Source organism: Gavialis gangeticus, unplaced genomic scaffold (genome assembly GCF_001723915.1).
Source record: "Gavialis gangeticus isolate Ggan-Ray unplaced genomic scaffold, GavGan_comp1, whole genome shotgun sequence".
In the NCBI taxonomy this organism is placed as follows: Eukaryota; Metazoa; Chordata; order Crocodylia; family Gavialidae; genus Gavialis; species Gavialis gangeticus.
The window spans coordinates 151,569,344-151,579,318 of NW_017729025.1; the positions used below are offsets into that span (position 1 = coordinate 151,569,344).

Sequence of the window (9,975 nt, forward strand, 5' to 3'; positions counted from 1 at the left end):
CACAACCAGTGTTTGGCTGCTGGGCACGAGCCACCACACCACCAAGTCCCTGCTGTTATGACACCTTGGTTCTGTGTGTGCGTGCATGTATGGGACACTTGGGTTCCATGTGTGCATGTGCGTGTTTGTCCTGAATACCTGGATTCTGTGTGTGCATGGGTGTGCACCAGGGTCCTGGATGCCTGGGTTGCGTGTGTGCATGCATGCGTATGTGCATGTGTGCACACATGTCTTGTATGCCTGGGTTTTGTGTGTGTATCATCTGGGTTCCGTGTGTGTGCATGTGCACCCCAGACACCTAGGTTGTGTATGTGTGTGTGTGTGTGTGTGTGTGTGCGCGCGCGCATCCATGCGTGCCCTGGGTACCTGGGTTCTGTGAGTGTGTGTATGTGTATGTGTGTGCACATGCCCTGGATGCCTAGACTCTGTGTGTGTATGTGTGTTTGTGGGACACCTGTGTTCTGTTTGTGTGTGTGTGTGTGTGTGTGTGTGTGTGTGTGTGTGTGTGTGTGTGTAACAGGACACTGGGAGGTGCCTGCTCATTTAAGAAAGCAAGCAGCCTGATAGATTGCTTACAGGTGGCAAAGGGGAGCTAATGAGGGGCCCAACTGACTGAAGATGGCTCAGACTGGAGCTATAGACGCCCAGAGTCTGCACCTGTCACTAGTCTCTTCCCAGCCGCCCTGCAGGGAGGAGCTGCTGGCTGCAAGGCAGCTGTGTTGCATTGATGGTACCTGGTTTCTGGTGTGTCACAGGGCAACTGTGGAGAAAAGACCCTGAGGGGCCAAGGGGGAACCCCAGGACCCTAAACACAACAAGGAAGGTGAGGGAAGGAAAAGAGCAATGGAGATTCCCTTACCTGCAGCTGACGATGCGGTGAGACCAGAAGAGGCGGCGGGACCTGCGCGGCTGATTAGCCGCATCTTTTTGAAACTGCAGCCAGCTGTGGGGAATAACGAGCAGAGCCAGTGCGGGAAAATAAAAGACAGCCTGGGTGAAGGAGAAGGGGGGAGAGCCAGAGAGGAGCCACCAGAGGAGGTGCCCTTGGAGCCCCGATCGGGGCGAGGAGAATTCAGGCGACCCTCCACGAGACAAGAGGCTGCACCTGAAGCTGTCTGAGGGAAGACACCAGCAGTGAGGCAGCAGATGCTCTCATTCTCGGCGACGGAGCCAAGGGAGAAAATCCAAGGACTCCGAAGGAAGAAGCCGACAGCAGAGATGGCCCTGAAGACAGGGTAACAGGAATCAACCCAGCAGTCCAGGTGGGATTGGCTCGGGTTTGGGAAGGCTCCCAGAGTCCTCCCCGGCGGGGGACAGAGAGCCTAAGCAGCGGGAAGGGCTGCATGAAACAAGCTCATACCAGTCTGAGCCGCTCGGCGAGGGACAGGGTGGGGTTGAATCAGAGGGACCCACAGTAGCCCAGTTCGTCACTAAAGAGGGATATCGGCCGGACAGAGTGGGGTTGAATTGTGGGGGGGCTTGCAGTGGTCCGATCCGGCACTCAGGAGGGATATTAACCGGACAGAGGGGTGCCTTGTACAGGGCTGATAGGGAGAGGAATTCTCTGGGCCAAGGAGCCTATTTTTGGTTTGAGGCCAGGGAATTTACTGGTAGTGCTTTTCTTAATTTCATTGTTCTGTTTCTGAGGGGTAGGAAGGAAGGCTGGAGAGGGTCCCATACTCGGCTCGAGTCAGGGTCAGGGTAGAGCCTTATATCTGCAGGAGATTGCCTATTACATCAAGAGGCGAGGGTCGGGCCCGGAGACATCTGCAACTCAGCGAGGCTGGGTATCAGAGCGAGGTGTAGGGGAGGTTGGAGCCTCGCAGAAGACCATTGCCCCAGGATTCTTGACTTCGGATATGCCCTGGCAGTCGACCCCCCACCACTGAAAGAACAAACAAAGTCATGGCAGGTGAGATTGGGGTGAAGACTACCCCGGCGCAATACATCCAGACGGTATAACCTACGGGATGGAGCAGCGAGCAATCTTACACACCCAAAGCCGGGCAGCACGGGACTGGATGTTTGAAGCCTGTCGGGTGCATGGTGGAGGACTCTGCAGACCTGGGAACTGAGGCAGGTTTCCTGGGTTATGAAAGAGCAGGCTCTTACAAGCATGCACGCTTGGTTTTGTTAACTTCAGAAGGTTGAGGCACCCACTAGACGGTCCAAGAGCTCAAGAGGGCCGAGTATATAGGTTAAGGAATAGCCCCAGGTGGGAAGTTATGCCCGTGAGAAGGTGAAGAAAATGTCCTCTTAAAGGGGCAGAGAGAGCTATTTCTGCTGTTGTTGTGATTCTCTTATAGCCCAGGGGCTTACAGTTTTGTTACCATTTACACCGGTGGTTTGGGCTGTTACTATAAGGGGTGGTTTGGGAGGTCCCATTAGTCCCTGTGTGGCAAACAATTGCCTTGAGCCCTAATCAGGGGCAGGTTTAAGGCCTGAGCTATTGTTGAGTCCAGTGAGGGGGCAGTGCAAGATTACAGCATAGATGAGGGCCAGGGGCCCAGTGCCCGGGAGGGACACAGTGAGACATGGAGCTAGGGGCCTGGCATCAGAGAAGCACAGTCATGGTGGGTCAGGAGCCTAGCAGACAGAGGCCAGAGGCTTGGAGACTAAAGGCGATAGAATGAAGCTAGTGTCTCAAAGCCAGGTCTGACAAAGAGCCTAGGAAGAAAGGCCTAGTGAGAGCAAAAGGGGCGGAAGCTGGGGAGGCTAAGGCCCCAGCACAGGGGACAACATCACTGTAACACCTGCGAGGCTTGGGGCATGGTGTAGGGGAGGAAAAGGACCCACGCAACTCACCCCTCAGGCTACAGGGGCCTAGTTAAGCCTAGAGGGAAACTATTAGGATTGGGGCTCACTCTGAGGCCTGTTGGTAGCCTCCTTTAATCACTCTTTAATAGTAAGGTCAAGGCAAGGTGGGCGAGTGAACTAGAGGGAGAGGCCATAGAGTCTGAGCTGGACAGGAGCTGCAGTTCTACTAGGAGGTGTCACAGCTGCTCCAGTGGGTTTGCAACGTGTTACAATGTGCATGCATGCATGCAGGCCTTGCATGCCTGAGTTGTGTGTGAGTGTGCATGTGTCCTGGATGCCTGGGTTGCATGTGTGTTTGTGTTCTGTCTGTCCCAGATGCCTGTATTCCCCTACTCTAATGTTGGTGGCCCCAGCCCTGCACAGAAGGAGGCTGTCCAGATCCATGAAGTCCTAGCCAACTAACTCCTCACTGGCATAGACTGGGAGCCTTCCCCAGATGAATGGAGCTGGAGGCCTTTGAGTGCCCCTGCGTTGGCACTAGGCTATGGGTCTCCAGCCCCAGGCTCCTCTGGCTCTGCATCCCAGGCAGTGCTGCCCATAACCCAGTCTGCCCAAGCACTATCCCCTTTCCCCTCTCCTTTCCCACTGTGCAGGAATGAGGAATGAGGGAGAGACATGCTTTGCTTTAAAATGTTGTGGTTGCCAAACTTTAACTTACGTTTAATAAGGAAAACCTGTTGAATATTGCCCATGTCTCAATCTGGTCCCTCCTCCCAATTAACATGAAACAGCAAACCTTTGGAGGGAGCAGGGAGGGTTGAAAAAGGGGCAACAGAACCTAAAAGAGGGTTTGGGGTCAGGGGTAATGCCACTGACCCAAGAATTCAAAAAACATGAAACCTTGGAGGGGAGGCACGGGGTAAGGGGGTTTTGACCTGGTACAATACTTTCAGGAGTTTGAAGTCAAGACCTGGGACTTTTCTATGTAGGAGCTGGAGAGCTGTGTGATTCCATGACCTAATGTCTGTCTGAGGGGGAGGGGGTCTGGAATCATCACTGGGGCCATGTCACCCCCTTTGATGGACACATGGCCTTCACCACACCTGAGGGTCATGTCAGGCAGCTGACCCAAGTCAGGGACTGCCTGTCTCCCCAAGGCTGTGCCACTGCTCTGGAGCAGGACCTGGGCCAGGAGTGGGACCACAGGGAGCAGAAGAGCTCCCATGATGCGGAGGGGAGGGGAGGGACAACTAGGCCCACTAGGCTCTACTGGCAGAAGCTGCCCCAGTGACCAACTTTTTATTTATTTTTTTTAGGTTTTTTTTTATTTTTAAGGAAAAAATGTTCATGTTCCAAGTCAAACCAGCCAAATCAATTCCAAATCCATGAGTCATTCAAGAACCATATGTGACCCTACTACCAGCAAACATCCTCTTCCCCTCCCCACTTTCTGAGCACTCTTGCACCCGTTTGGGACTGGCCTAGAACTACTTGGAATGACCACCAGCACTCGGGGATAGTGATTTGGGTCTGGAAGGAAGGTGGTGTCCCTGATGCCACCAACATTGGATCTTGGGCAGCCCAGGGCTGCTCCACTTGCCCGCCACTGCTCCCCAGAGCAAGCCCTGCTGGACACCTTCCTGCCTCCTTGGACCATGTGTCAGTGGCTCCTACATACCACATCTCCTATCCCAGCTTCCCCTTACTTCCCTGCATCTCCCAGTCAAGGCATGGTGGGGAGTGTTCCCTCTCAGCCACCATCCTGGGGTACCCCCTCCCCCCTTAAGACCCCTTTTCCTGTCCCCCAGGGAAGAGTTCCTGGAGTGGGCCTCGGGAGGGCCATGCAACTGACTATCCCAAGTATAAGCATCCCGTGACCTGTCCGTTTCCCCCATACACATCCCGATTCCTTCCTTGTCCTGGTTTCACAACCTGTGGCCCAGGAGCCTACGATGTGCATCCAGACCTCAGAGGCTGTGACTGGAGCTTGTAAAGTTGCTTCTTCATTTCACTGGTGCCTCATACACACATCTTTCCTGCACTCTGCAGATCTTCAGCAGCCAGTTCTAAACCAATCACGCCATCTGTCATGAGATGGTTTTCTGCACCAGACAAGGGGAGGCATTGCTTAGTTTTCAGGAGTTGGGGTGTGGAAGCAGATGCAGAGCCAGGATGAGGCCACAATTGGAGGAGGTGCTAAGGAGTTGCCCTGATGGGTCAATAAGTGAGTGCCTGTGCTGTGATAATCTGAATTAACGAGTGCTCATTGCACTTCACCCATGGATCAGGGAGAAGGAAAAGGAGTACTGTTGGACCTCTTGCCAACTTGTCCAGGTACGCAGGCCAGAAGTCACCCTGGCAGTGAGAGTTGAGGAGCTAAGATAACAGTCCCACGCAGGAATCCTTCCATCACATGTGTCCCTTTCCTGGAGTGGGAGAGAGGTCTAGAAGTTTTTTGAGAAGAGGTCATCTTTTGCTGCTTCCTGCTGCACCATGACTGCAGTGGTTGTCAGACATAGCTGCGTTCTATGTCCTGTCCCTGACCTGGGGGTTTTCTCTGCCAAAACTGTTGCTTATACATTTGCCTGCTGAGCTCAATAAATGCTATCCATGCCTTTCTGTGAGTGCTTTTGAGAGTGGGGGAGCTGTTTACACCTAAGTGCTTGAGGTATCTGTGCTTAGACTCTAGTCTCCCATGAGGCACATCATGGCCCTGGGAGAAATAGCAAGGGTCTGCCAATTGTGCAGGTTTATGATCCCATTGACTAGGAAATTCTCTCTTAAGCACTCAAGAGTGGAGGCAGGGAAAACTGGTGCCTTGGCTGGGCTCCAGGCCTTCAGCAAGGGAGCCAGTGCAAACCTTACTATCATGGAATAGCCGGCCCCTGTGTGGGGAACAGTGTCCTGGAGCCTCCCTGTGCCTCCTCCTCCTCTGGCAGGGTCCATTGCAGGCATCTCCTTTGGAACACCCCAGGTCATGTGGATGCGGGGGATGTCAACTGCCTTGTTCATGGCAAGGAAGCAGCACAGGTCTTTGTAAAATGGCATACTCTGCCTCTGGTCCACAGACTGCTTTCTAGCATCAAGCAGGTGGAAATATTGCCTGTTCATCAATGTGGTCTTGGTGAGACAGTGCAGCCAGTGTTTGTTGTGCCCCTCTGCATGCATCTGCTGGGCAACGTGTGTGAAGACATCTCTGATTCAATGCTCTATCTGGAGCTAGTGCTGGATGTTTTCCTTGCCCCAGATGGCGATGAGATCCTTTATTTCCCCCAACTCCCAGTTGCATATCTGGTTTTGGCTCATGGCAGTAGATGGGGTGGTACAGATTAATTGATTACAGAAATATGCTACCAGCAATCTCTGGAATCAGGGAACCCAAGGTTTCCCTGCTTCCAGTGGTGCACCCTGGAAATTGCTAGGGACATGTCTGTGGAAGCAGGGAAATCTAAGCAGGTGCTCCCAGGGCTTGAGAGGGGCTGAGCCTGTGCAGGAATTCCTGGAGTGTTCAGGTTTGGGGTCCCTCAAGCCTCAGTCCTGCCTGGGGCAATGGAAGAGTGTGGGCAGCTCCAGCTGCCCACAATCTCCCACCATAATACAAATAGATGACACAGTAAGGTGTCATGGCCCTGTTGTGATGTGACAAAAGGTATGGACATCTGTTTGCTGCTACTTTGTGCCTCCATAAAAAATGTTATAGTGGCACAAAGGCAACAGAAAGTAGCATCTGTTTTCATCCTAAAATATGCCATGTTGGGCGAAAACTATCTCCTGTATAACAAGAAAGTCTCCAGTAGGAAAAAGGTGAACTAAAACAGAATTTGGTTAACACAGTGGAATGGAAGTTCTATTATTAGTCTTTAAAAATAGGCCTTACATTATTACAAAATATCATCTCACAAAAATACATATTATGTATTGTGTTATGGTTGGAAGCTATGAATTGTACTGTGTTGCTTCCAATTACATTACTTGCTTTTTATGCATATATTTAAAAATGTAATAATTATAAGTAAAGAAAATAAATATAGTCTTTAACAGAAAAATATAAGCAACTTTTTCATAGAAAATTGGAAAAGGGCTCTTTAACTGTGATGGATGAAATAAATCTTTGCTGGTTTCATAGCATCCTGAGTCACGTCTTTCTGTTATTTGTCAAGCTTAAGCATCAGTTTAATAATTTGTTTTAACTGTGGCTTGGCTAGTTTCATTATTCTTACAGTTAGCTGGAAGCAAACTTCAGAACCACCATATGGGAAAGATTGGAACCTAATATTTCAATAGGAATTTTTCTCAGGCTACTTGTTGAAATGTATCTTGCCATTTTATGTATTTATTTATTTTTATTAATTATTTCTGACCAAAGAACAGTTGCGGTTTGTGCAGAACTGACAGAAGTTCCATCAGTAACAAAATCCAGGCTGGAAAATGCTTTAAAAGTGGATGACCAACAGGCTTATCCATGAAAGCTGATTGACCCTTACCATTAAAACTTGTGAGAGATTGATACTGATGCCCATTGATGAGAAACATTAGAATTCAGTCCCTTGGGTATCAGTATTTTGATTGGATATACCGCTCAGTATCTGGAGTTGACATAATCTACTGATAAATTTCCTACACATGGTATGCAAATGTTTATATTTTAATTCAACCAGTGTGTTGTATTATAAGAAATGTCACAAGCATGGTATTATAAATTAGCAATTCTCTCGTGTAGAAAAACAGGACACATAATGAATTTTACAAACAAACTCTCTGTATGAGAATTCTCAGTGACTGCATCTTTGCCCTGCCATAAGCTGTAGTATCTAGACCAACAACATCCTTGGATCTGGATACACTTGAGAAAATAAGCTTGATTAGGAATGGCTATTTGAGGCGGGGTGGGTATTAAGATTCATTAATGTTTTTTCTTGTTCTCTTGAATTTTTCTTCATCATCTAAATCGGGGTGGCCACACTGTGGCACTGCATGCCACATGTGGCACTGGTAGTCTTTGTGCACTGCACAGTAGATATGGGAACGGACAAGCAGCACAGTGGCAGAGGGAACTTGTACACGTGATGATGTGGGCATGTACATGTGACAAAAAGAGATGAGACATCACCATTTGATTAGCATAATAGTGCCACCATGTACACATGCATGAAGTTTTTTCATGTCAAAATTTTTTTGTGTGGCAACTTAGATCACCTCCAGTATATTTTAGTTTGGTCATGGCAAATTGTCCCATTGTAGACAAAAAAAATCTGTCATGTACATATCCGGGAAGTCAGCAGGAGGTTGGCTGGGTGCATTCTTGGCTGGAGAAGACAGCAGGGACAGTGCAGGGGGCACTGGAAACCTTGGGTGGGCTCACAGAAGCTTGGGCTTGGGGAGCTTCCAGCACTGCTTTCACCATTCCCACCACCATCTCCAGCCAGCAGCACATCCAGCCGCTCTCACGCTGCCTTTCTGCTCTGCCCCAGGGGCAAACCAAGCCATTTCTGGGCAATCCCAGGCACTGCGAAGGTGGCAGGGACAGTGCACGGGGCACTGGAAGCCCCCCAAGCTCAAGTTTCCCCGAAAACACCTGGGCTTCCAGCGCTCTGTGCACTGTTGGATTGTGAGCTGAGGCAGCACACACACAGCTAGCGCCCTTCCCAGGCAGCCCCAGGGGGCACTGCCATGGCAAAGGGAGGACTGGGCCTTCCTGCAGCCCAGGGACTGCATGACCTGGTGGCAGCTTGCACAGGCAGGATCTGCCAAGAAAAAAAAGCAGTGAGGGGCCAGATCCATTTTTTTTCTTGCAGAGCCTACCTGCCTCTACCATGGCTGGGGGTGAGCTGTCGGTGGCTCCTGAGCTGCAGGGTGTCCCCGGACCTTTCCTCCATGGCAGTTTGCCTGCCCCTCCCCCCACCCCCCAGGATGCCTGGGCAGGCTGCTAGCAGACAGGCACTGCCCAGGTGGGCTGCTAGTGGGTGGGTGCTGCCCAGGGGTTGCAACCTCTGCAGAGGGAAGGACTGGGGCCCCCCGTAGCTCAGGACCTGCCAGCAGCTCACACCCCAGCCACAGGAGTGGTGGGCAGGCTCTGCAAAAAAATAAAAAAATAAAAAGAATCAGGCCCCTTGCTGCTTTTTTTTTTCTGGCAGAGACTGCATACAGCTGAGGGAATGAGCAGCTGGCAGGTCATCACTGTTCCATAACAGTGACAGAAGCCCCTAAATTGAAATGGTGAGTTTTTAACTGTCACAATTAAAAACCCACCAAATAAAAACCCACTATTTTCAATTTAGGGGAACTAAACCCCCGGCAGGTGTACAAGCACCCAGATAGAGCAGGAAATAGAAAACAAAGTAGCACATTGGGTGGAGTGCACAAGGAAGGAATCAGAAAGCAGAGCAGAAATTCACTCTGGGAGCACAGGGCGAGGAGCCAAAAGAAGCACAGAAAATTGGGCAGGGGAAGGGGTTCAGAATGGCACTTGGGGAGGGTGCAAGGCTAATTTGTGGCACACCTGCCCCTGGTCTAGATAAAGCCTTTTTTCATCTTCTTTCCCTTCCTGGAGGCAATGAAGCTTTGGAACAAGTGTATTGCTCCATAAAAGACCAGTGGTTATTAGGGGTACTAGGCACCCATGTAAAGTGATTTTACTGCAGTTAAAGGGAGGTAGAAGTCACCAGAAATAGCCTTGATGCATGACTCAGATGAATTAATTATCCTTCTGTCTTCAATCTTAGAAGTGTAGGAAATAGAATCATAGAAAAGGCTGGAAAGGACCTCAGGAGGTCATCTAAGCCAACACCCTGTTCAGGGTAGGACCATCCCTATCCAAACCATTCCATAAACATGCTTGTCTAAACTGTTCCTAGAACTATACAATAATCTTGTCACACAACTACAAAGTACATTGCCCCAAATCCCCAAGAACACCCTAACTTGCCACAAGTGAAGCAAAGGAACGAGGGCACTGTCAATGTCCTCCTGCCCCAAGTGTTGTTAAAATACATTAGAGGGATCCTAGGAAAAAGAACACCCCTTCTCCTCCCTCCCCACCATCCAGCTACAGAAGAAGGCAAATACAAGCAGCCTTTCTTTAATTGTTTAGAAGTGAAGCATCCATGCTTATCTAACCACTGCTTGTGTTCCTTTGATTTTCAGGTGAGTCTTTGTGGAGACAAAAGATATGAGAGATTTTTAAGAGATCTTATCAAAGCTGCATTTTTTTATGATATT

The 9,975-nt window shown here is 49.9% G+C and overlaps 1 long non-coding RNA gene across 1 annotated transcript; it reads right to left on the reverse strand.

The window, feature by feature from the left end:
* Nucleotides 1–553: 553 nt before the first annotated feature.
* Nucleotides 554–4,658, reverse strand: LOC109299508. Its single transcript, XR_002097902.1, has 3 exons — nt 4,636–4,658; nt 1,361–1,364; nt 554–657 (listed from the first exon to the last, which is right to left on the reverse strand). It is a non-coding gene; the product is annotated as an uncharacterized LOC109299508 (long non-coding RNA).
* Between the last annotated feature and the right edge of the window lie 5,317 nt (nt 4,659–9,975).